Raw genomic sequence first — 27,768 nt, forward strand, 5'->3', positions numbered from 1 at the left:
AATCTTACATTTCCATTTTAGCTTCCTTTCATGTTTTTACCCCCCTAATGAACACATCCCTGGCCATTTTCTTTGTAGTCTCAGGAAATATTTGCTCCCTTCCTCTCAAGTGTGGAAATTCCAGTGCTATTCTTTCTCCTTCCTTCTAAACTGTTGAGGCTGGAAAGCACTATGGCCCATCTGGACTTCATCTGCCTCTCCAGATTGATGGGTATTTGGCCTCAGGAGGCGCCTGACCTATATTCTCTAGGTTCCTTCTAACCTATGGCCTTGCCTCACCAGCTTCATTTTTACATTGAAAAGTTATTATAGAAATTTAAGATAGGAACAGTCTGTCACCTTCTAGTATCATTTTAAATTAAGAATGTTGGAACAAAGATAAACTAGTTTTCAAACTATTGTGTTTTTCCATGGCATAGCTGTTAAAAAAATGAAAAATGCACATATTTGTGCATTTTTCTGAGTAATACCACTTTTAAAAGTTAATTCTGTACAATTGTCATCATATTATTGTTTTATCTTTTACTTGGTCAGCCAGACAGTACTGATGTTAAACATTCAAAAGTGTGTTAAGGAAAGACATTCAGATGGATGAAAGTGCTATCTGCATACTGTGAGTTATCATAAGTAATATATGAGAAGTGATCATTGAACCACTGATGGAGAAAGTTCTCTTTTTTCCCCCTCTACTTTCAAATAAAAAGACAGTTATTTTGTTTTCCCTCTGTGAGGAGGAACAATAATTATTTATTTTCTTTTCTTCCACCCCCACCTTGAGCTCAGCTGGAAATTTTTGTAAGCAAGTCTCATTAGCTTCCATGAGATTTAGCTGTTAAGAAAGGACTGCATTTTTGAATACTTTTTGAAAAAAATTGTTCAGACAGCTAGAAAAGAAATATCATTCCATTCTAACTGCAGAATACTTTTTTCCTTTTCACACATAATAGCCTTTTGCACTTTGGGAGTATAAATTCTAAACGTAAGTCCAAGGTTGGGTAGAATAAACAATCAGTTTCAAATGTCCCCATTCTATTTTGTTTCCTGCATTAATTTAATTCACTTGTGTCACGCAGAACCGCCAAGAGAGACCCAAAGGCATTTTTAAAAAGTTGTATGAAAGTGGTCTCAAGATTTTCCTCTTGGGTGTCATGTCATCAGCTGTCAAACAATACTGAAAAGAGGTGGACTCTGAAAATTATATTCCATGACTTTGTAAAATGCAAAGAGTTTAGTTGTGGACATATTGCAAGAATTTTGCAAAAATATCTTTAAGGATACTTAAACTCAGAGTTGGAAAATAGCTAATAGGTGGTATGCAACAACGTCCAATATTTGACAATAATGTTTGCTTTTGCTATGTAATTTCTGCCATTACTGGCATGCAATTTCATGTTACTAATGATCTAGATAAGATATCAAATATTGAAAGTGTTGTTCATTAAACATAGATTTCTAAATGTATTACTAAATTCTAAATGTATAACTGTGAGAGGGACCTTGGAGTCAATTAAATATGAGTCAACAACATGCAGCAGCAGTCAAAAAAGCTGATTGTATAATCCCTTGGTTATTTAAACAGAGGCATAGAATCAAAATCACATGAAGAATTACTGTGTTTCTCTAACAATATGGCCTCCCCCAATAGGAAGTCCCAGCATGTTTTATAGGCATAAAATCAAATTAAGCCCCTCCCACCAAATTAAGGCCTAAATGAAACATGCGAAATGGGGGGGAATGGCGGGGGGGATGTCTTGCTGTTAGGAAGTACTTTTGTTGCATACCCAGATATGGTGCTGCCTGCGTTGACTTCAGCGTTGGTGGGGCACTTCGTATCGGGAGACCTTCTGCCACCATTGCTTTCCGTTCTCCCCATGCTGCCGGCGTTTGATGCAGCCATGTGCGGCCAGCCAGGGCTCCTCCCTGCAACCGGACCCTGGTGGAGACACTCAGCTTCAGGCGCTCCCACTTTCCCTTTGTCTTCAAAGGCAAAGCCAACTCTTTTAAAAATGACACCCTACTACCGGTACGACAAAGCCTCCCTGCCCGAGAGGGCAGCCCAACCCCATGTGGGGAGGCGAATCTCCCAGGGCTGCAGCACAGGATTGGCCCATCCCAGGAGAAGCATCCAGCCACCATCCCTGCCTGGCACTGGGCAAAACATGAAGAGTTTCACCTGGGGCACCCAGCACAACTGACAGGTGGGTCCTCCTGTGGAGTTCTCACCAAGGCAGCAAGCGCCTCCCCGCCGGGCCCTCCGCTCATCCTGCCAGGGCCATGCCAGAGCCGTGTGGGCTGGGCAGAGCCGGGAAAGTGAGCTGCAGGCATGCGCCTGCCTGCCAAGCGAAAGAGCCGGGCCGACCCAAGCTTGGCTTCCTTCACAAGTCCCTCCAGCCCGAACCTGAAGGGGCCACCGGGAGAGGCTGCCCAAGGCAATGATAGCACCCACCCATCCGTGGACAGGGAGGCGAGGCGATGGCAGTGCTGCTTCCCTGGCCAGTGGGTCCGGAGGAGAGAGCCCGAAGCCGCTTGTCCTTTCCACCCCTTGCCCAGTCCGTCGCCATCCCCATGCATCTCCAAATGCACCAGCAGCTCCAAATGCTGCAGCGGCATGGGCATCAGGCAGAGGTGCTCACTAGGCGGGGCTCAGGTCGGAGGAGGACATGGCACAGGCCATTGCCTTGCTTCCCTGTCCACGGATGGGTAGGAGCTATCACTGCCATGGGCGGCTTCTCCCAGTGGCCCCTTTGGGTTCAGGCTGGAGGGACTTGGGAAGAAAGCCAAGCTCGGGTCGGCCTGGCTCTTTCGCTTGGCAGGCGGACGCGCATCTGTGGCTCACTTTCCTGGCTCTGCCCAGCCCACACGGCTCTGGCGTGGCCCTGGCGGGATGAGTGGAGGGTCCAGTGGGGAGGCGCTCGCTGCCTTGGTGAGAGCTCTGCCATCAGGCAGGAGGGCTCGCCTGTCAGTTGCGCTGGGCACCCCAGGCGAAGCTCTTCACGCTATATTCCAGTATTTGAGGGGCTGCCACAAAGAGGAGAGGGTCAACTTATTTTCCATAGTACCAGAAGGCAAAACCAAACAATGGATGGAAACTAATCAAGGAGAGAAGCAACCTGGAAATGAGGAGAAACTTCCTAACAGTGAGGAAAATTAACCAATGGAATAGCTTGCCTTCAGAAGTTGTAGGTGCTTCATTGCTGGAAGTTTTTAAGAAAAGACTGACTGAAATGATATAGGGTCTCCTGCTTGGACTAGAAGACCTCCAAGGTTCATTTCAGCTCTATTCTAATTGATCGATTGTATTTTTCTCTGAATTTATAATATATTATTCTAAAGTGCTCATTTAAAAAAAAAAAACAGAATATTGCTTTGTTCAGTTTTTGAGCTGCAAACTAAATTGTAACATTGAAGAAAATAGATAATTGAACTGAATACATCAAAGTATTAATTCTTCCATCATTCCTTGGATTCTGATCTCAAAGCTGGAAAACAAATAGAAGCAATGCAATGATGAGAAATTAACTGTTGCTCAGGGACAATTCTTTCCCTTAGGTAAGTGAGACAGCTTTACCTGGCTGAAGAACTATGGGCGCCAGTGTGGTGGCAGAAGCCAAAAACTTGGATATGTTAGAGCAAGCTGTCTTCACTAAACTAGGGATTGGCAAATATTTTAATACTTTTTTGGGACAGCTGGAAGTTAGAAACCAAAGTATTAAAGCAGAGGCTGTCACAGTTCTAGAAACTGTCTTTCCTGAGACGAACATTTCCAGTATTTTTCCATTTTACTTCAAACAAAAACCTAGAATCAATTTTCCAACCTTCTATATATTTGGGTTTTTTTTAAAATCAAGACTCTAGGTATGAACAAGCAAAAGCAGCTTCACCAAAAAAAGAAACAGCTACCATATAGATAGCATATTACACAGCTATGGGAATAAATGTAAACAACACTAAGCTATTGAAATTAATGGGATATATTCCTTCTTTAGGCTCTAGAGCACAGGTGTCAAAATTGATTGCGTCATGTGACATCATGGGATGTATTATGACTTTTTTGCCTTTGTGGAGCCAGAAGGCGTGGCTTGCATGTGACGCATTTGGCCCGTGGGCTGCCAATTTGACACTCCCATTCTAGAGAGATTTGCTGTGAACTAGCAACTCATTCTCTTACTCGTGCAGAACTGGCTAAGCAGTCTTAAGGTACAGAGCATATTTAAACAAAATAACTATCCCTAATCACTTTGCAAAAATAAAATAAAAATAAAAATGCCTCAAGACACAGTTGAGTCAGTGTTAGGACCATTTTATACTGTACCAGTAAGACCACACTGGGAATACTACATCCAGTGTTGATCACCATGATACAAAAACGACCAAATCTCTAGAAAGATTATTGGGTAATGGAAACTAAACTGTATGATGAATGGTTGCAGGAACTAGGAATGTCTAGTCTAATGAAAAGAAGGACTAGGGGTAACATGATAGGAATCTTCCAATATTTGAGAGGCTGTCACAAAGAAAAGGGAGTCAATCTATTAATTCAAAACACCTGAGAGCAGGTAAAGAAGTAATGTATGCAAGCTTAACGAAGAGTGACCCAGCCTAGAATTAAGGAAAGATTTCTTGTCAGCCAGAACAATTAATCAATGGAAAAGACTTGCCTCCATATTTGTGGGCTTTCTATTACTGGACTTTTTAAAAAAGAGATTGGACAGTTATTTATCCAGAATGATTTAGGGTTTCCTGCTTGAGGAGAGAGTTGGACCTCCAAGATTCCTTCCAATTCTATTATTCTGTGTTCTCTTAACTCACTCTCCTGTAACTGCTTCTGGGTTGTATCTCTTCTATCTCTCGGATTCAAGCTGTATGTCTCTTCCCTGGTACCTTGTGATCTTTGTGCTATCTTCAGTCTTTATCAGGTTGACTTATTTGGCAATTTCTGCACAGATAAAGATGCCAACTTCTCTTTCCTCTGTTGACTGAACACTGTCAATTGAAGCTCTTGATTTTTTTTTGTACTCCCAAGTTGCCATTCGTATCTGTTAGCTGCGGCTGGTGGAACCCTCAGCTTCTCAACCTTGGTAGTTTTCAGGTATGTGTACTCCAATTCCCAGAATTCCCCAGTCAGGGATAACAGCTTTTTCTCCTTTTACCTCTTATTTACTCATTAGTAACTTTCCTTTCTGGTCTCAGAAAGAAGAAAGGATACTTAGGTTTGCCTCTTCTGCCTTTCCTTAGCCATTGACCTGAGAAGGATCTTTTCTCCTTCACTATTGGTACTATGCATCTATACATTCTTACTTTTCTATCTCTGCTCACATGTTTTTTTGTCTTTATTTCTTGGAACACTTCCCTTAATAGAGTACTTAATTCTAATTCCCTTACTAGCTATGTTGTACCAACAGCAGTTCCTTTAGCTGATTCTTTAGATTCTTTAGATTCTTTTACAATCTCTATCTTATATTTATTTGGCATCTCTGGAAATCATGTTTCTTTAAACCTTTTAGACAGCAACTGGTTAAAGACTTCTCCAACATTGTTTTAACTCTTTACTTCCCGAAGCAAATTCTTACCAGTTCTATCAAATCTGTGTCTTTTTAATAAATGTCAGTTCTAGCACCAAGTTCTAGGTTACATAAAATAATTAGTATCTCCAAGGATCTACATTAGGTCCACAGTCCCCATTCCTTAATTTATATTTATTTTTAAGATTTGTCTTTCATTACAAGAGCTCAGGATGGATACACATACTGCTCCTCAATCTTTTTTTCCCATGTTAACAAACACTGTGAGGAAGATTAGACTGAATGAAGGGTGACTGCCCTAAAGTCATCCAGAAAGATTCCATAGTTGAGGGTGGATTAGAACCTAGCTCTCTTCATTTCTACTTCAATACCTTAATCAACCTATGACATTGACTCCTGTATCTTTCTGGCCGCTGATACTCTTCATTCTCAATTAGAGATAGATGTCCATGTGTGGAATGAGAAAGTAGTATTTTACTCTTTATTATCAGTCAAACAAAATGCCTTCAACAGCCATTGTCAGGCAAAGATCCAACATATCAACATTTTGGATTTGCTCTTTTGATTTTAAAGGTTCTGCAAACCCACTGAGAGATGGAGTTGTCAAACAGCCCTTTAGGAAGGAGGCTTCGCGCCTCCCCCACCTGGATTTATCATTAAAACAGGGGTCCTCCTGATATTTCATGGCTTATTTTTTGCTTAGACTTGGGTGAAAAATCTCAAACATACCTTGACTAGATTATAAACTAGAATATAATCTAAATTATGCTAGAATCTTTATGGCAGGGAAAAATGAAGTTGCCTGAGGTTAATGTAAATATGTCAAGGAGTTTCATTTATTGTCAGAGCCTTAAAAGCATGACTTCTTACTACTTTCCATATTAATAGATACTTGATATGATGCTTGGTGGCCTTGAACTTGAGTGTTTGTATGTTCATATAATAGTCATCCTTGGCCTGGCCTGGCAACCTCTGGTTTTTGTCTCGCTCATCTCATCCTGGCACTGACCCAACTGACATTAGTTATTATTAAATATATTAATAATATATTTAGCAGCCATCCAAATAACAACTTATTTATATCCCACCTCTATTATTTTTATAAATAACCTAATACTCCTTCCTCCTCATTTTCCCCATAACAGCATCCCTGTGAGGTAAAGTTACCTGATAGAGTGGTGCAAAGTCATCCAGCTGGCTTTCATGCTTAAGGCAGGACTAAAATTCACAATCTCCTGGTTTCTGGCCTAGTGCCTTAACCACTAGACCAAACTGCCCTAGTGACTATAAATGCAGCTTTATTAGTGTTTGATTTAGAAGCCCATTATTATTATACATTTCACTATACGTTAAATGGCCATTACTGACAGATACTAAATCTGTCACAGGTATTAAGTGTCTATGGAAAGAACAGAGACCATTCCTGATTTACTGGATGTTGACTATATTTAAAATTTAATCAAGAAAATGTTTGTACTGAGGTAGAAAATGGCTTGTCAAGTGCTGCTTGATGATTTTTTAATTAAAAATCAATTATAAATCTTGGTATGAGAGGTGGAGCTAGCTCATTAAGAAATCTGAGGAGAATTAAAAGACATAAAAAGCATCCTGAAAGTGCTTTCAGACGCACACATTGTCTCTGCTGAAAAGGTTATCTGATAAATCTTACTTTTTCAAAAACAGTTTCATTGCTAACTAAATTCTAAAGTTTATTGGCTGAAGAATAATCTTAATTTTGACTTGCTTTTACATCTCTTCCATTTGCTCAGCTTTCTTTATATTTTTCATAGCTATATACCTCTTTACCATTAATTATTATTTTAGAAGTATGTATTTAATACTTAAAATGCTTGGGCTTTTATATGTATATTTTAGTATTATATATTCATAAAAATGTTTATCTAAATCATTTATGAGGTTATTTAATCTGAGAAAAATAGGGGTACCCAATCTAAACAATATCATGCTTCTGTCACCCCTCTGTTGGAAATTGATGGCAGTTATATCATTAAGTATGATCCAAATGGACTTGGCCAATATGAAAACTGGGTAACTAATAACAAAACCAGCAAACAGACCTTCCTGTGAATACAACCTTTTTCCCAGTTATGACTATCCCAAATGTAATTTCTAACTATAATCTTGGACATTGCATATATGTGCCATAATAAAGTATAGGTCTAATTATTTCATTAAATAAATATGACTAAGAACATTACACCATAGCAATTTCCCTTTCCTACATATGTACAAAGAATAAATGTAAAGATTAAAGTACCTGCAATAGAGACCTCAACTATAAGAAATTAAAACTACTAAATTTTTGAATTCTTTGAATGGTAGGTTTGTTGTTCTGCCCATAAAACTTCCATGCAGATTGGAAATGTTGAAAATTGCAGCTCCAGGTAGAGCTACATTCAAATGCCCTTCCAAAATTTTTCATCAGGTTGTGGGCAAAGAAATCAGATGGTGTAATCGAATATGGGGAAGTGATGCTGCTTAGGAAAGGGAAGGGATGATGCTTAGGAAATAATCAAATGAAGTAGGAGACCTTAGTGGCTTAGCTGTCAGAAGAAGAAATTAAAGAAAGACACCCCCCGCAATTGATCAAGCAGTTAAAATGTTTGGCAGGGAGTTTGTACTTTCAGACTTGCAAGATTTTGTTAATGTAGCCTTACAATAAACTAGAATTAGTTCATCCAGCTGTATTTCCTGTCTGGTTTAGCTGCAAGGGCTGACAGATGAACAATTTCTGCAGATTTCTCTATTGGAATTTATTGACACATAATGTCAATAAATCTATACCTGTACAGGACATCCTCACTGAACAACTACTTATTCCATGACCATTCAAAGTTGCAACAATGCTGAAGAAAGAGACTTATGACAAGTCCTCAAAGTTGTGGCTGTCACAGTGTCCCCATGGTGATGTGATTGCAATTTGGGCACTTGGAAATCAGCATACATTTACAGTGGTTGCAGTGTCCCACAGTGATGTGATCACCATTTGTGACCTTCACAGCTATCTACCCATAATCAAAGTCAGTGGGAAAGCTGGCAGGAAGTCATGATCATGTGACAACATGATTAACAATCAGCAGTAATTGATTTAATGATTAGAGTCCCATTTAATGACATTGTAAGTGGTGCCATTGCATTCTTTCACTTTATGACCAAGTCATTTAGTGATAGAGTTCCCAGTCCCAATTAAGATCAGAAAGTGAGGACTACTTTTAATTTATTATCTGAAAATTGAATATAGGCTTCACTTTCCAGAAAAGTTTAAAAGGGTAGCCTATCAAGGTAAATAACACCATACTATAGGGAACTATAGGGAAGTTTATGAATCTTCCTTGAAAATAAAGAATATTTAAACCTGTGTCCCAGATTACATGAAAGGAATACATAGTAAGATTAGGTGCAGCTTTACATAATATACTAAGCCCAAATGGTGAGCTACTTGATCGGGTTCTATTGCAAAACTCATCTATTGTGATTAGTTTAATGGTTTGGGTTTTTTGTCCTTGTACTAATTGTGCATAAGATCCTCTTAAAAATAAGAGCACAATGTATTATTTGATAAATCAACCAAACATTTTTAGAAGTAAAAGAGTGCTGTTGATCAAGACGCAGTACATATTGACTGCTCCTTTGAAAATGTCTTTGGGGGTTGGTTTTTTTTTTTTTTGTATTAACTTTACAGCAGCTGCATTATATGTTAGCAGGATTTACTCATATCACTGTGAAAATGCCCTTATGCATGACTTTTTTTCTGTTTCAAAGGGGGAGCTTGAATCTTACTGAATTGCTAAAGATTCAGTAATCTATATTGTGATCAGAACTGGTATGGCTGCAGAAAAGAAAATACCACAAAACAAAGAGAAGGAAACAAATAAGAAGACCTAACTAAATCAAAACTCTCCTCAAGCAATAGTTGTTTTTCCCCACACTAAAATGCAGTGTTAGCATATTAACTACAGAATTCTAATTTATCATTTAAAAATAGAACAGAACAATTTTCCTCAACCCAAGCTATTTTCAAGACCAACAAATTTTGCTAAGGGTAGGTAACCCATTCTAGTCATTTACATCAACCCAATAAGGTATTTGTGGAACAAAAACAATTTGTGAGGTCCATGCTTAAATTTATTGGCTGAATAGATCCAGTGCATTTCTTATCATACAGGTGAAACTCGAACAATTAGAATATCGTGCAAAAGTTCATTTATTTCAGTAATGCAACTTAAAAGATGAAACTAATATATGAGATAGACTCATTACATGCAAAGCAAGATAGTTCAAGCCATGATTTGTCATAATTGAGATGATTATGGCTTACAGATCATGAAAACCCCAAATCCACAATCTCAGAAAATTAGAATATTGTGAAAAGGTTCAATATTCTAGACTCAAAGTGTCCCTCTCTAATCAGCTAATTAAGCCATAATACCTGCAAAGGGTTCCTGAACCTTTAAATGGTCTCTCAGTCAGGTTCAGTAGGAATCACAGTCATGGGAAAGACTGCTGACCTGACAGTTGTACAGAAAACCATCATTGACACCCTCCAAAAGGAGGGAAAGCCTCAAAAGGTAATTGCAAACGAAGTTGGATGTTCCCAAAGTGCTGTATCAAAGCACATTAATAGAAAGTTATCTGGAAGGGAAAAGTGTGGAAGAAAAAGGTGCACAAGCAGCAGGGATGACTGCAGCCTGGAGAGGATTGTCAGGAAAAGGTCATTCAAAAGTGTTGGGGACTTTCACAAGGAGTGGACTGAGGCTGGAGTCAGTGCATCAAGAGCCACCACACACAGACGAATCCTGGACATGGGCTTTAAATGTCGTATTCCTCTTGTCAAGCTGCTCCTGAACAACAAACAACGTCAGAAGTGTCTTACCTGGGCTAAAGAAAAACAGAACTGGTCTGTTGCTCAGTGGTCCAAAGTCCTCTTTTCTGATGAGTGCAACTTTTGCATCTCATTTGGAAACCAAGGACCCAGAGTCTGGAGGAAGAGTGAAGAGGCACACACTGCAAGATGCTTGAAATCCAGTGTGAAGTTTCCATAGTCTTTGTTGAATTGGGGAGCCATGTCATCTGCTGGTGTTGGTCCACTGTGCTTCATTAAGTCCAGTGTCAACACAGCTGTGTACCAGGAGATTTTGGAGCACTTCATGCTTCCTTCTGCAGACGAGCTTTATGGGGATGTTGACTTCATTTTCCAGCAGGACTTGGCACCTGCCAAAAGCCCCAAACCTGGTTCAATGACCATGGGATTACTGTGCTTGATTGGCCAACAAACTCGTCTGACCTGAACCCCATAGAGAATCTATGGGGCATTGCCAAGAGAAAGATGAGAGACATGAGACCGAACAATGCAGAAGAGCTGAAGGCCACTATTGAAGCATCATGGTCTTCCATAACACCTCAGCAGTGCCACAGGCTGATAGCTTCCATGCCACACCACATTGAGGCAGTCATTGCTGCAAAAGGGGCCCAAACCAAGTACTGAGTAGATAGGCATGCTTATACTTTTCAGATGTTCTATATTGTTCTATGTACAATCCTTGTTTTATTGATTGCATGTAATAGTCTAATTTTCTGAGATTGTGGATTTGGGGTTTTCATGAGCTGTAAGCCATAATCATCTCAATTATGACAAATCACGGCTTGAACTATCTTGCTTTGCATGTAATGAGTCTATCTCATATATTAGTTTCACCTTTTAAGATGCATTACTGAAATAAATGAACTTTTGCACAATATTCTAATTTTTTTGAGTTTCACCTGTATATCACATTTCCTCAATTTCCACCCAGTTATGGTATGGATCTGGGTGAAAATTCCTGTTTCCTGCCACATAACTATGGAGTTGCTTTCCCTTAAGCTGATAGAATCCAATGACAGCAATTTTATGCTTAAAGCCCATTTTTCAGAGGTGAAATCAGGTGATGGGTGGGATTAGAGAGGAAGTTATCAGCCATTTTAGATTAAGAGGAGCTCACTCCCCTTCTTTCTAATCTCACTATACAGATATCCCTTGAGAAATACCAAGATCAGTGGAGTTGTTTTCATGTTTTCATTACTCACATAACCCTGATCAAGCTACATGCAAATGATTCCTTGCCACAAAGGCAAATCTGCTTGTGTAGCACAATAAGACACAAAGAGGTTGTCAATTACATCTTTCAGAGAATAAAAGAAACAACCAGCAGCTGGTGCATTAATTGTTCAACAGTACTAGGCTGCTCAGCTGGTAGTACAATATGTACTTTAATTCGGTGGCCTTACTGGTTTAGTGCAAGACTGAAACAACATAATGGTACAATCTCTCTCTTACCCATTGCCTCCCAGGCAAACTAATGATAAATCTGGAAGTCAGTATTTGTTGTTTATATAAAAAATGGGAAGAAAGAGGAAAGAAACCCTAATAAAAGTACTGCCAATATCTAAGTGATGCTTCTGATTCATATCAACAAAATCATTCATTGTTGTCTTCAAGAGAGTTAGATAAGTAAAATCCATCCAGTAATCCAAAATCCCAATATCACCACCATAATATGGGGTGTACGGAGGGATAGTTTTCCTTTCAAGCAACGTACTTGACTTCAGTCCAGAAATTAGCATATGTGAGAATGGGAAAGGAATGTCTTTTACCAGAAAGGGGAAAAATCAATCTATTAGTCAGGCATCAACACAAAAATCTGTTTATTTCCAGTTTCAGTGAAATAAACAAAAAGTATGTACAATAGAATAGAATAACAGAGTTGGAAGGGACCTTGGAGGTCTTTTAGTCCAACCCCCTGCTGAGGCAAGAAATCCTATACCATTTCAAACAAATGGTTGTCCAATCTCTTCTTAAAAACCTCTATTATTGGAGCTATGTTGTTCATGTTGATACAAGATGTGACTTTTTCCTGGATTAATCAAAGACCTCTTTATCAGTAATACTTTTCACTAATTAATCCAATTATATATTGCATCACCTATACACTTTGTAGGGTAGTATAGACGACAGATTTCATATTCACATTCTATTAGTATGCGCTTAATTGTCAAAACCATATGCACAACCATATGGAAATAGAAAAAAAGGTGTTGTGCTTCGAAAGCAAACTTATTGTAATGTAACTGAAAAGGAGGAAATCTAATATCTATAACATCCAGATTGATACAGGTTAGCCTAATGCAGAAAAAAAAAATAGACTTGTGTCACCTTTAAGACTAAGGAGTTTTACTGTATTGACAAGTATTGTTCATGAACTATGTATTGAGTGTGAAGTAATTTCATTGAACAGATATATGTAAGTTGAATGATAAAAGAACCATACCAATAAAAATAAGGTATGACTTCAAGATAATTTGTATATTGTAAGTCTCCTTCAGATATTGTCTCTCCCACAACTAGAATATTGGAAACAGAATAAAGGGAGGTGATGATTGGTAGAACATCAATGTTGTACACACTGATTTCATATATTATACAAATACAATGAATGTTTATATAAGTCTCAGCACAGTTAACAGAGTTAATGTTAGCAACTCAGATTGTGTGTGAAGCTCTACAGATGGTAAGAGTTGCATGTACACACAATAGTTAGCAATTTACCTCTGCTTTGCTAAGATAACTCCAGATGATTTCATTTCAAGATACGATGCGGTGGATAAACTACTGATATGCTTTTTAGAACCCTCCACCAAATGGAGATGAAAATCTTTCTGAGGTGGTAAATTATCTCTTCACCAAGGTGCTCAAGTTGGACTGCTTCCCACTGAGCTCACATATGAAAGGAAGATTCATGGTGCCTGCAGGAAGAAGAAAGGATAAAAAGAAAGAAAAGGTTTCTCAAGTTAGTACAACTCTTTAGAGAAAATAATAGCTTTGTTCAAGCCAGATGGGGAGGATTTCATGTACCATTAAATGCCATTCTCTCTTCTGTCAGACAGAAAAGCTTCCCAATAATTTTTTTCTTCATCTAAACTCTTGATATACTTCAGATCATAAGTCATTGTCAATTCCATTAGAAAGCAAGATAAATGGAAGATTGGCCCCCATCTGCTCCCTCCTTTATGAACCTATTGACAAATTGTCTTTTTGAAACTCCCTTACTCTAATTTTTGACAGAAATATGGATATGCTGACATTGTATATTAGCTCCACAACTATCTTCATGGCTTATGAAAGGCTGCTTTTAATCACACTTGCAACACATCTAAGGTTAAAAGTTATAACTTCTAGCCTGAGATAATTTGTTTCTGCAATTTTCAGCTAGTCCTTCTGTTGACATTTTTTTTCATCCAAAATAGAAGGTGGGGGGTAGCCATATGTTTTAAATCAGGAGTTCACAAACTCTGCGCTATCATGATTCCTAACATGATAAATAAATTTCATGAGCACTTTTAATATTTAAAATGTAATCCCAATTTGGTAGTCCTCTAGATGGTGCTAAATTGTAACTCCCAGAAGCTGAGGCTAGCCTGGCCAATGTGGGGGATGCTTGATACTTTGCTTAGCACCACTTGAAGGACAACGTAGTATATTTGAAAGAGAGACTTCTATTTCCAAGGAAGACACATTTAAGCAGAGGTGACACATTGTCACCTCTGCTTAAACTTCCAAGCCATTTACTATTGAAGGGAAGTTTAATGACTGTAGGATTTCTCCAGCAGTCTTTTATCAGAAATCCCAGCCAATTCACTCCTTTTATCTCCTTAGCCCAAGTGAGGCTCTCATCTCACAGACAGAGCCAGTCTCCCTGGACTATTTCCTCCCATAAAAAAAAAAAAAAACTTTAAACCTCTCTGAAACCCCTTTCACCAAGACAACTTCTTCTTCAAGACAACTTCTTCTTCACCACTTCCATTGACCCAGTTTAAAAAACTACTTGGCACAGTGTCATAGTTCCTCTTCAAGAAAAGAGGGTCCCACCACCCCCTAATGGTTTTCAACCTGTTCCCCAAAAGCCCAAATCATGAAGGAGAAAAACCAAAGAGTTTAGTTCTCCTTCTAGCTCTCCTTTACCAATGAAGAGGTAACTGAAAAGGAGAGACATATATCCCTGTTGACTCAACCCTCCTATACAAAGATATTGGAGGTGTGAATCTATTTATCATGTCATGATAAATCTGAGTGATGAATCATCTATTTAGTGCTAGGTTGCAGCCCCCTTTTTATCTACCATTCTGCTACTTTGGTGAGCAAGAAAGGTTGGCACATTATTTCTGGTTTTCCCAGCCATGGAGACTTTCACAAGCAGAAGAAGCAGGACGTGGTGATATTGGTAGGATCAACTACCACCATTTTTTCTCCTACCACCAACCGGACTTTCCTTATTCTGCTGATTGGGAACACAAACTGAGAATCTGGCTGCCAAAATACTCCTTCTTACCATAGCCCAGTGACTTGTTCATCACAGAGGACATCACAGAGGACCCAGAACTCACTTGTCTTCACATTTGGGATCCCTGCTCTCCTAATCTTTCCTCCCACAGAGAGACTTCAAACTTCCTTGTAGGAAAAAGTTGAATGAGGTACTGAGAATAAGTAGGTAAGCATATGAAGCATGATGATGACACAATGGGTCCAGCATAGGAGTGTGATTAAGCATAACTGTCCAACCATAATTTGTGTGTGCAATCACTCTCAAATCTGCCTACAGTTCCTGTGGAGATCATGAAAACTACTGCTGTAAGTGTATGACATCACTCTACTCAGCCCTGGATATGACAAGAATTAAATTGCTTGCTATTCCTTCCACTTAAGAAATTCAATGTACGTATCTTTACAGGCATTATTTGTTTGTTTATCATAACTTCATGAAATGTAAGAGATAAAAATTCTATAAGTTCCCCAAAGATTCGTGCATAATACTAGATGGAACTATATAGAAGCATTTCTGAACCAGATTCTTATACAAATGGTTTTCTTCTTCATTTTTAGTTAATTACCCTGGAGACAGGGAACAGGGAGGGAAATAAATGCTCACAGCCAAGTATATTATTTTGAAGCATCACCCTCAATGCATTGCAAAACTATAAATGGGAAATGACAGCCCCATAGTCACTGAATGAGAGAGCAACTACTCTCCCCATCCCTTTCTCTAATTGAGTTTGCTACATTGATGAGTTTATGTTTGGTGCATAATCAGAAGCTTCATAAGACTGTGATGGCACAGTGGTTAGAATGCAATATTGCAGGTTAACTCATTGCTCACTGCCAGGATTTCAATCATGATCAGCTCAAGGTTGACTCAACCTCCCATCCTTCCGAGGTCGGTAAAAGAAGGACCATATTGTTGGGGGCAGTACGCTGACTTTGTTGGGGGCAATATGCTAAAAAGCCAAACTGAGCATTGATGGACATACAACCCCAATCCTGCTTGAGATCATCTAAGGATATGATTGATTCCATTTTTTCTATCTTATTCTGTGACAGTCAGTTCTTGAGTCCTAATGTGCCATTAAAAGTTCCTTTAGTTCAAAAAACCATGCAGATGTAGTAGACATGAGGGTTATTGAAATGCACCAGTCTGAGAAAAACCAGTCTACAATTTGGATAATTTTAAGAAGAATTGGAGTATTCGTGAATATTAATTATTAAGTTTAATACTTCCAGAATCAGAGAAAGTCAGTTTCTAAGAACTGACACCAGAAACCTGTTGTTCTTAAACCTACTTCAGAGTTCCTATGAACTTTTGATTGGACACTGAATGCTCATAGAATATAGAATAAGAGAGGCGTTTACTGTTTCAGAAGAACATTTCTTTTGTTTAGTGTTATTATAACTACTGCAATCGTATGCGGAAACACCACCAGAGAACATTTTATGCCATTTATAGCATATAATACCATGCAATGAACTGTTGGTTTAAACTGCAATTCAGGATACTGTGAAGACTATTATGATGATAGTGCTTCTCAATAATCACAGATCATTGGATTGGAACCTTTATTTCTTTCTTTAAAAGAAAGGGACAGACCCAATTAGTCTCATTAGCCAACAAAGCCAGAAGGAGATGTAATAGGCTTGGATGGATGCAGTCAACTTGCATTCTAATTAGATAATTAAATAAAATCCATTTTCTATTCTGATAGATAATTTTTTTAAATAGCATAGTCTGATATTTGCTTATTTATTTGATTAGAATTACAAAGCCTTTCTTACCTTTGCTGTATGTTCTATGTTGCTATGCAAACATGTGCTTAACATTTCTTTGTTTTTTTTAATCATTCTGGCTCAATGCAAAGAAAATATGATTTTTTTTGATTCCCCACCCCCCAAAATAGGCTTTCAGTGCAATTATCAGGGGTGGGGGAACATGATTCTTGCTATTTTCGCCATTCTGAAGTAAAGGGCAGCATCTCTCTCTCTCTCTCTCTCTTTTTTTTTTTTTTTTTTGTCATTTCAGATAGCTGGCAGCCAACTTGCTTCCCACATTTCAAATCTTCAAGGAAGATACTAAAAGGAAATTCCCCCATTGAGCTTTTTTTTTTTTTTTTTTGGAGTATGGTGTGCCAGGAATAATGAAACAGAGCTGCAATACACTTATTGTAAGGAAAATCCTATGCCAATATTTTCTGTCACCTCACAAGACTCAGGAAAGAAACTGGAAAAATTTCAGAGCAGCATTGATTATGCTCCATCAAATCATTTCTGATTCCTAGGAACTATTTAGTAATTTTATTAAGCATTGTAACTTACGCCATCCCTTGCCTCTTCTTCATCTGCTCTCTCCTTTTCCTTTCTTTTGCTTTTTCCAATATTAGAGTTACTGCTAGGTTTTACATGATATGTCCAAAGTAGAAAGAAGCAGAACTTTATTGATTAGTCAATTGACCATATCAAATGTGTTGATTTTTTTTAATGATCCATTAATTTGTTTTCTCAGGAGTCTTTCAACACCAAAATTCAAAGGTATGAATATTCTTCCATTCCTGCTTCTTTGGTTCATTGCTTCTGTAAGGTGTATATACCATGGCATATACAGTATTATCTTTGTAGGTATATAGATATCTGAATATTTTTTCCAAGATCTTTGTGGTTGCTCTACAGAAAGTGCAGGCACTGTTGGGCCTTCTTTGCAGTGGCCATATAGTGTAGACTGACCAAGTAAGGTTTTCAGAGATATGAGTTCTTAGAAATTTAAAACTATTAATTCTTTCCACACAGTCTCCATTGATATATAGTGGGAGAGGCTCTACTTTGCATCTTCTGAAGTCTATAATCAATTCTTTGGTCTTTTTGATGTTCAGGGCGAGGTTATGACTCCTGCACCACAAGACCAGTCTGAGAACCTCTGACCTATAGGCTGTCTCGTCTTCTCTAGAGTATGAAAGAGTATGAAACAAATTAAATCAAAGAAATAATAGACAAAGATAATAGATAATAATAGGCCTCACTAAGATCATTTATCTGCTTGGGTCCCCAGGTCTGTTGGCAGAACCAAACCTTAATGAAACTTTGGAAGCTCAGAAGAGATGAGGCTATCCTCGCCTCAAGATGGACATCACAGCATAAAAGGCCTCTTCCCGAGGATTTGCCAGACAAGGTTCCCCAGATGAGATAACTGTAATACAACCACTCTTTTGGATCTGGTGGGATATGCAGATGAAATCAGGGAGGGACAGCCCATTGAATAACCTGGTCCCATGCCATGTAAGCCTTTAAAGGTCAATACCAGCACCTTCAAATAAATTGGAAATCAATGCAGCTGATGTAGCAGAGGTATAATCTGTGTTCTACCAGAAATCTAACTGCTTGCACAACTGCATTTTGCACTAGCTGAAATTTCTGGATGCTTTTCAAGGGCAGCCTCATGTAAAGTACATTGTACTTTATATCCAACCAGGAGGTAACCAGAATATGAGAGACTGTGAGTAGGATCCCTTGACCTAGCAATGACACAACTGGTCCTCCTAGACATGACTGCTACCTGCTATCAAACAGATGTTGTGAATCTAGGAAGAACCCCAGATGGCACACAGGGTCTGTTTTGGTGCAGTGTCACTCCACCCACAGCAGGTATGATATAATCCCAGAACCAGAGGACTGCTGAAGGTAAAGCCACTCAGTCTTGTCAGGGTTGTCAGTTAGCACCCTATCCATACTCTCACAGCACTTGTCAGTCTTGTCAGTCCTGCCAGTTAGTACCCCACTTATATTCTCATAGCTTCCAAACACCAGGATAGGATATCCAAGCATAGCTTAATTTGCCTGAACTATAGATGTACAACTGCATATTTGGAGCATACTGATGATAACTCATCCCATGGTGATGGATGAAGTCATGCCATGTTGTCAAGTAGATGTTAAGCAAGAGAGTAGTGAGCACCAACCCCTGCGGCATTCCAAATGGAGATGAAGCACCTGAAAATCCTCAAGGGCGGATTGCAGGGGTCCTCTCAGTGCTCGGAAGACCATTGTGTGATGATAAATGCTCCCAAAATCCTGGCAGAGCATCTTCTTTTATGGATTTGTGGACTGCCATCTTCTGCTTCATTTCAATAAACAAATGTAAGTGCCTGAGGCAGGGAAAAACACATAAGTGGATGATTAATGAGGCAGCAGATCTAGTGTACATTAGAAAATAGCTATCATTTGATCACATTTTATATGCATTCAGAAAGTACTACTCTGCTCTGATTCTACAAGCATTTAGTATTCAGAAATAGAATAACAGAATAGCAAGAGTTGGAAGGGATCTTGGAGGTCTTCTAGTCTAACCCCCTGCTTGATAAACGGTTATCCAATCTCTTCTTAAAACCTTCCAGTATTGGTGCATCCACAATTTCTGGAGGCAAGACTGCAACAAAACCCACCAAGTGTCTCTGTCAGGTCCCATAGATCCCTATTGGGGTGCTGCCATTCTAGTGGGGAGCGGGCCTAGGTGCATTTTTTAGTTTATAGCCTTTTTCCTGGTGCCTACCTTATCCTATACTTTGAGGTATCCTATACTTACTTGGGAATGTAAGGTGCATCTGTTTTGTCTCAGCTCTGGAGCCTCCAGCAAGAGATGCCTGAGAACAGCTTCTTATCACCTTCTCAGCCTGCAATTCTCAAAACAACTTCCCACTTGTGGATTGGCTTATTCAGCACTGGACTGAGTGGAGGGGTTTCTAACTCCCTTAACTTAACAGATTTACACGGGAATCTTCAGATCTTGCTTCCTTTGTCTTGCTACCTCTTCCCTTCAATAAAAGGTTCCTTTTGAAATGCTAATTGTTTCAAGAGTTCTACTTTATTGAATGGAGAGGAGAGGTAGACTCTTACAGTCTCAAAGCACCTTCAAGACTGATGAAGTCAGTTGGCTTCATCAATTTGAAGGTGCTTTGAGACTGTAAGAGTCTACCTCTCCTCTCCATTCAAGTCCACAAATCCTAAAGCACCATAAATCTATAACTACTTAAGGTATTTCAAGATTCCCAGTTACAGGGGTGAGATGCTACCGTTTGGCCCACCCACCTACCCGGGCTCTAGGCTTTCCTTTATTCCCTGCTTTTCCCTCCTCAGCTGCTTTGTGTGGCACAGCTGAAGTTGAAAAAGCAGGAAACAAGAGGATTTTCAAAGCTGGGCACCCACACACAGTGCTTGTCAGCTGTCCAGGCGGCACAGCTGATTTCTTGCAAATGCTGCTGCACACATGCATAGTTTGGAGAACCGTCAAATTGTTCCACTGGCTGGCCCTGCCCCTCCCCGCCCATTCACTTCTTACCTGGCATGCGAGCCATCCAACTTGCCTGGTTTGGTAAGTTGCTATTTTTCCTTTTTTTTTCCCTGAACATCAGCTGTTCTGCTCTGCCAGGATATTTAGATTAGCTAGAAAGCAGGAAATCCTTGGATTTCTTGCTTTCTAGCTAATCTAAAAGCAGAGCCGAACCTTTCTTAGGACTGAAGCTTCTACTTTGCAGTGCAGACTCAGGTAGCTGATTGGAGATAGATATATCTCTAAGTGAATCTGTGATCCTGTGAGCAATTCAATCTGCCTGCCTGCTTTGCCTGATTTGGGGTAAAAGTTGCTTTTTTATATTAAAAAAAATCCATATTTACATAAATATTTATAATATTTACATACAAGCCATGCCCAGCCAGTCACATGACTACTAAGCCATGCCCAGTCAGCAAGCCACACCCACCCAGTCACATGACCACCAAGCCACACCCACAAATTAGGCCACACCCACAGAACCAGTTGTTAAGAAATTTGAATTCCGCCCCTGCCCAGTTACATATATATTTGTCTTGATAGGCTTTATTGGTCTTGATAGACATTTCTAGGAAGAGTCTGTTGGTACATTTTGAATCCGTTTTTGGGTACCCATTTCCACATTCTAATTTCTTAACCTCAACAACCTTAAAATGTGTAAAATTCAACTCCCAGAATTCTCCAGCCACCTTGCTGGAGTTTTTTTTTTTTTAACTAAAGTTGCTGAGGTTAAGAAACACTAACTTAAATATAAACAGATATCTAAGTGGGAAGGCAGAGGTGGTATTCAGCAGGTTCTGACCAGCTCAGGAGAACTGGTAGCAGAAATTTTGAGTAGTTTGAAGAACCGGCAAATACCACCTCTGACTGGATATTTTACAGTATCCTTCCCTTGCCACGCTCACCAAGGCATACCCACAGAACTGGTAGTAATTTTTTTTGAATCCCACCACTGGGGGGAGGGGCTATAATAAAGATGAGTACGGTAGATTCTGTCAACCTTTAATAATGAGAAGGCAAAGATAATAAAATTTAAAACAACAGCACAACAATTTATACAAAGTATTATTTACTTATAGAGTGCAGAAGATGGGTTTGTGATCTTAAAAGGAATTTAGGCAAATTTTAAAAGGATCCATCCATTTGCCAGGATAGTTATTATACATAGAATTTGCAATACTTCTGAGTATTAAATGCTAGAGAGGAATGAAGCAATAAAAATCTCTTCTACTCTTCATGTAATTGGAGGATTTGGGGATAATGTATAATTATCCTAAATCCAGTATAAATTTTATATCAAATTATCTTATATTATCCTAAATGCAAGTACCGAATAACTGTAATCACAAAAGTGTATATTTTTTTGTGTTTTATTATACAAACACACAAAATGGGTTTATATGTTTTGTAATGCCAAAGTAATATAAAATTAAAATAAACAAAGAAAAGAAAGAACCTGGAAATCTGTATCATAAATAAAACCAATTCCAAAATGTGTACCCATCAGTTCACCAAGCAAATTTCTCATTCAGATGGCTGCATTAGTCTGAATAGCTAACAACCCAAAAGTGCAGCCTAGAAACATGTGTCTTCTCCCCCCTTCTATATCTCTCTCTTCCTATCCCACCCCCGCAAGTGGTTGTTCACACTGCTACCAAACACAGATGTGACAGAGGCAACTGAGGGGGTTGAAAGTCTCAGTTTCACCTTTTCTAAAGCAAAATAGCTATAGAAGACACTCATGAACTGTAATCAAAGAGACATGCCCAGATCATCCTAGAATAGCCAATAAGGACCAAGCTTATCCCAATTCTTAGAGGTTCCTCAAAATGTCTCTGCTGACTACATGGTCAGTGAGGCATGTCAGGTGACATTAATGGCAAAACAGTCCTGGCTTTTCTTTGGTATTTAGGAGAGAAAACACAATTTTAACATCAGAACAGGTAAAAATGACCTCACAAATATAGATTAGGGAAAGAAAAGGAAAGTTTTTTTAAAAAGATGACAACCAGCAGCAAGGTGAATGGATTCAGTTACAATGGCCATGAGGGAAGCATTGGAAGACCAGCTTAGAACAGCTTGTTATGGTCTATGTATGTGGTCTCTCAGAGTCAACAATGACCTGATGGCACATCATGATTGTCTTGGGTGTGGGATAAAAGAAAGGCAATAATTTTAGGATATGGCAGAAAAGGTTATCAAAGAAATGGCCAGCCCATCATTAAATGCAAGTGGGGAGAAATCCTAAAACAAATTAATCATTGCCACTATTCTCTATTTGAGAGTTTTCAGACATCTGCTGAACTGTTTAGTGAGAAACATAGTGTTGTGGTTAACTGGCAGCAGGTGCAGATGGCTGAGGAGAGCGATGACCCTCATGTGGGGTCAGGACATCAGTGAGTGAACTGCTGCCTTCAGAGATTGTGGGGGCTGGTGGCAGGGATGAGGAGGTTCCCGAAGAGCTTGTGTCAAGTGCATGTGTGCGAAGGATTACTCGGAGGAAAGAACAATTACAGCAGCACAGGTAACTCAGGAGTAAGGCTGCAAGGTGATGGCCCTTCCGTCAAGAGGATAAAAGCCAGGTTTGAAAAAGTGTTCTTTGCAGACAGCAAAGAAGTTCTTAAGCTCAGTTGGTGGACATCTTAGTTCATGAATCTTGTAAATTAGTTCTTATCTCTGTTTTTTTGGCAGCCTTGACAAACAACTTGGCAAGGGTCTTTCTTGTTGGAGATAATTGTTGGAAAGCACCCTTTTATCTGTAAAGGAACAGCATTCGTGATTAAACCTTGAAAGATGGGGAATGCTGCCTTTGTCTGTGTTTGCCCCCTGGGAACATGGTTGGGTTAAAACACATAGCTCTCTGCCTTAAAATACTTTGAATAAGTTTGAAAAACTTTGTGTGTGTGTCTGTCTGTGTGTGTGTGTGTGTGTGTGTGTGTGTGTGTGTGTGTGTATTAAGGATAGGCAATTTCGGGTGCTTTATATTGTTGGATTCCAAGCAGTCCCAAGCATTGTTATCAAAAAACCTGATAACCTGATATCCCAAATATCTAGAAGACATCAGCTAACCTTCTGGTCCGTATTGACTATAGTAGATGTTTCTGGTTTAAGATAGAAAATCAGTTGTAATTTTACTCATCGGGTTACTTTGAAATTTTCAAAATAACTTGTTTTTTGTATGTCTTTTTCTCTGTCATTCAACAACTAGGATATGTTGGACTGAGGACTCAGGAATCTACTGGCATGTTCTTTCTACATCCTTAAGCCTCCTTACACCTCATTGTCAAACTACATTTCATCTAAGATTCTACAAGATCCAGCTGATCTCTTCTTTTATTCTTAAATTCTACTTATGGAAGAATTCAGAAACACATCAGCTATCTTAAAAAGAGATTTGAAAGACAACAAAATCATTTTTGAACAATAAAAACATCTACTTTTTAAATACTTTTTCAACACCGGCACATGACAACTGTGCTTATTGCAAAGAATTATTATTTGTCATTGATTAATTAAATGCTAGAGATCTTTTCCATTTATAATTTCTCTGGGAGCATTAACAAATCACTACATCTGGAAACATTAATCACACTTGGGGTGCAGACTTAAATTAGCAAGGGAAATAATGAATTGGGCATGCTCAGCAGGCTAGGTTTTTTTAATGTTTTTCACACTGTAATTTCCTAACTAAATTTCTTCAAACAAGGTAGTTTATCATGCAAAAGTGAGAGTCAGTATAAGGGTAAAATTTTGAAATAAAGTTGTTTTGAATAGGATAAAGTTAAGCAGCAAAATTTTATATCAGCTGCCAAACAGGCTGCTTGGGAAATGTTTTTACTGTTTTAGAGTAATACTATTCAGAAAACATGTTCTACTTTTTTTCAGGAAAAAGATCAAGTCTTATGCTAAATAAAAGAGTTTGCTTTTGAAATTCTTTCAAAAGAATTTAAAAGAAATGGTCTTAAGTCACAGGTGTCAAACTCAATCGCATCATGTGACATATGTGATCCGGGATGGGCATGGCCTGAACATGACACCCCTGTCTTAAGTGAAGTGATATTGTCACATTTATGAAGTTATGGAATGGCAAAGGTTGTATATGAGTATTCTGCCTTTCATTATATAGTTATTTCTAAACTGGTACCCTACTGTATCAATCACCATTAAATTTCAGGTTGCATTCTCCAGTCTGTGGGTACTTTTCTTGGCCATCTTAAGGAAAAAGAGCAGGTGGAACCAAGGTGAAAATGAGAAATGGAGGGAGGAGGGGAACAGACACCTTTTGTTCCCTGTCAATAATTTAAACGCACGTTTAAGCAGTAATTTCTCACAGAAGCCAGGATTTTCCACAAATGTGTTGCCCTTTGAATCAGCCTGGAGATTCATAGTCAAAACTGTTTTCCAAGTTCCACAAACTACTTTTGGCTTCTGGCCATGAGGAGGTGGAACCATCAGGCAGGTCAGAAGCCAACCCATTCCTCAACTCTCCCCATCTCGTTTCTTGGCTCCTAATTCCATGAGTGAAAACATTGGCTGGAATAAAGAAGAAGCCTGGGGAGTAATGAGCTGACAAGAAAGTCAGTGAAAGCAGCAGCATCAGTAACAAAGTGTTGGATTCATGCACTAAACTAGCTCTACACCCAGATTAGCAAAGTATTAATGTTGTGTTGATAGAACATGCTATGTTCAATTTACCAGATTTACCAGCTTTAATCAAATCTAGTATATTTTGCAAACACTGCTCTTATTTTGAGAAGAGTCCAGTTGAATTGCTTTATTGTTTGAGGTTTATTTATTTATTTATTTATTTGTTTGTTTGTTTGTTTGTTTATTTATTTATTTTTGTCAATTGCTTACAAGATAATAGATATAAGTAAAGAAACATAGTTATGAATACATGGATACATATAAGAAAAATAAAAAAGAAAAGAAACAATAGGACAGGGACGGTAGGCACATTAGTGCGCTTATGCACGCCCCCTACAGACCTCTTAGGAAAGGGGTGAGGTCATAGTAGACAGTCTAAGGTTAAAGTTTTTTGGGGGAAAAACCACAGAATCAGGTAGAGTATTCCAGACATTGACTACTCTGTTGCTGAAGTCATATTTCCTGAAATCAAGTTTGGTGCGATTAACCTTGAATTTGTATCTGTTGTTTGCTCTTGTGTTGTTATGGTTGTTACTATGAATATCAGAAGCACAAGTGAGGGTGAAGGGAGCTTGTTATTTTCACCTTAAGTAAAAATGCTATTCTCTTAGCACATGGGTGTCAAACTTGCATCATCACAGCGTTATCTATGTGACTTATCACAACTTTGTTCCTTTCACTAAACCGGGCATGGGTCTGGCCAGTGTAGCACCTCTATTTCCTCAGTCTTTACCAGATTCTCTTCTCAGTCCACTCCTGATCTTGCAGAAACATTTCTAGGACCTACTATGGGTAGGATAGGCAGGCTCCCTTTGGATGGCACTGTCTATAGGGAAGCAAAAGGGTGAAAAGATCCTGAAACAAGTGTTGCAATGTTGAGGTGCAAACTCCTTTTGTATGCGCCTTGTGACATTGCTCATAACTGTATAAGGGACAGCAGGGCTTGCTTCATAATTTTTTGGTTATTTTGAAAAATGCCTCTGGCTAACACTATAATTTTGGTGTCTCTTGGGGAGGAAGTGGAGGAAAACAACAGTAAAAAATATCACCTGCTAAAATAGGTTGGAGGTCAATTTTCCATATATTATAGAAAATACAGTAAATGAAAGCTGAAGTCCAAAAACCTGTGAAAAAGATCAGAATGAGGGAAAGAGTTGTATAACTTTAAAGGCCACCAGTCATCGAAGGCCATTAAAGCAGAAGCAATTAATCCAAGTGTATTTCCCTATATTCCTGCTTTGTTTCTTTCATTTTGTGAATTGCACATTATCTACTTCGCCTTACTTGGTATCCCCTCAGTATCTTCCTTGCCAGGTAGCACATTTTAGGGCTTGCAAGAAAGAAACAAGCAATTGCCTGCAGTAATACAAGGGTCACAACCTAAGCCATGGAGCATCACTCTAACAAACCAACCAATGCTTAGAATAAGAAAAGAATCTTCTTGGTAGCTTCCATCTTTCAGGGGCACCTACGGCTTTCTTATCTGCAAATATATTGATCTGACAAGCTGGAGAAACCTGTGATTTACCACTCCTCAGCAATAGATTAGACAGAGAAGGAAGGCATCACCTGGATTTATTAGCTCAATGATCTAATAAAGTGAGATTTTTTAAAAGACATCTATGCAGTGAAAGTAGACTCAGAGGGTACTTTCAGATATCATTTATATCCTCTGATGCTGTCAGTCAAATGATAATAAAGTATAATACACTTTATATCTTGGAGGGATTGTTAGGATAGTGATGATCATTCCCACTGTGAATATTCTCAGTTAATATGCATGCAGATTTGGGATATTACAAAGTCAAGAAAAGTCTACATTGGAAGAAGTGTCTCAAACAAGGTGGAATTATTTTAATTCCGAAGATATGAGCACAGCCACAAAAGAAACCAGTTTTTCTTCAAGGGCAATGATTAGCAGCTTACCTTCATGCCATGGCTGGTTTCATCATCTGAATATTATGTCTCTGATAGTCACAAGAACACGTAAAATACTTGCAGAGTTTAATTATATTAACTGCCTTGGGAAATCCTGCTTATGCAAAAGGAGATGCACAAAGTTTTAAGAATATAAACAAACTAACAAACAGATCAGGCTTTTTCCTTGGGTAACAAATCACTGTTGGACAAATTCTGTAAGGAAAATTAATGATCACTAATTCTTTGGTCCTCTCAAAACTGGGCCAATTTTTTTCCCGGATTAATTGATTCTATATCTTTATTTTTTGTCTCTTTCTTTGTTGCTGTTTCTACCATTTTTATGTTATGTTTGTTAACTGTGGTGTGGAGTTTGTAATGTTATGACCAGTATTGTAAAAACTTTGTCTCTACAACATCATGGTATCCAATTTAGGAAAATAATATAATTTGATCTGAAGAACAAGACATGATTAAAAATGGAAACATGGAAGTCGGATGTAACATTAAAAATTGGTCTTAACGCATCAATATTAGCATTAGTAGCATTGCATTGTTTAGAAAGTCAGAGGTGATATTCAGCAGGTTCTGACCAGTTCTGGAGAACCAGTGGTAACCTTCACCCAGCAGTGGGGAGGGAGTGGAGATTGTACAGTATCCTTTTCCTGCCACAACCACCAAGCCACACCCATCAAGCCATGCCTCACCTACCAAGCCATTTGAATCCCACCAATGTAGAAAGTCCATTTAAAAATAGAGAGTGTAAATCTCACTTGTAGAAAAAAGATGCTCCCACACACATACACACACTTTCCTATGATTCTCTGAATAGATCATTGTTGGCCATCACCAGCATTATCCACTCTCCCACCATGTGTTCAAATGGATTTTTTTTGTGTGAATATGCATCACTATTGTTGTTAACCTGCTCTGAAACTGGGATCTAACTGGAATACTGCAACCAATTCTTGTCACTATACTACAAA

This window comes from Pseudonaja textilis, chromosome 5 (genome assembly GCF_049901715.1).
Source record: "Pseudonaja textilis isolate UNSWEBS1 chromosome 5, rPseTex1.2, whole genome shotgun sequence".
In the NCBI taxonomy this organism is placed as follows: domain Eukaryota; kingdom Metazoa; phylum Chordata; class Lepidosauria; order Squamata; family Elapidae; genus Pseudonaja; species Pseudonaja textilis.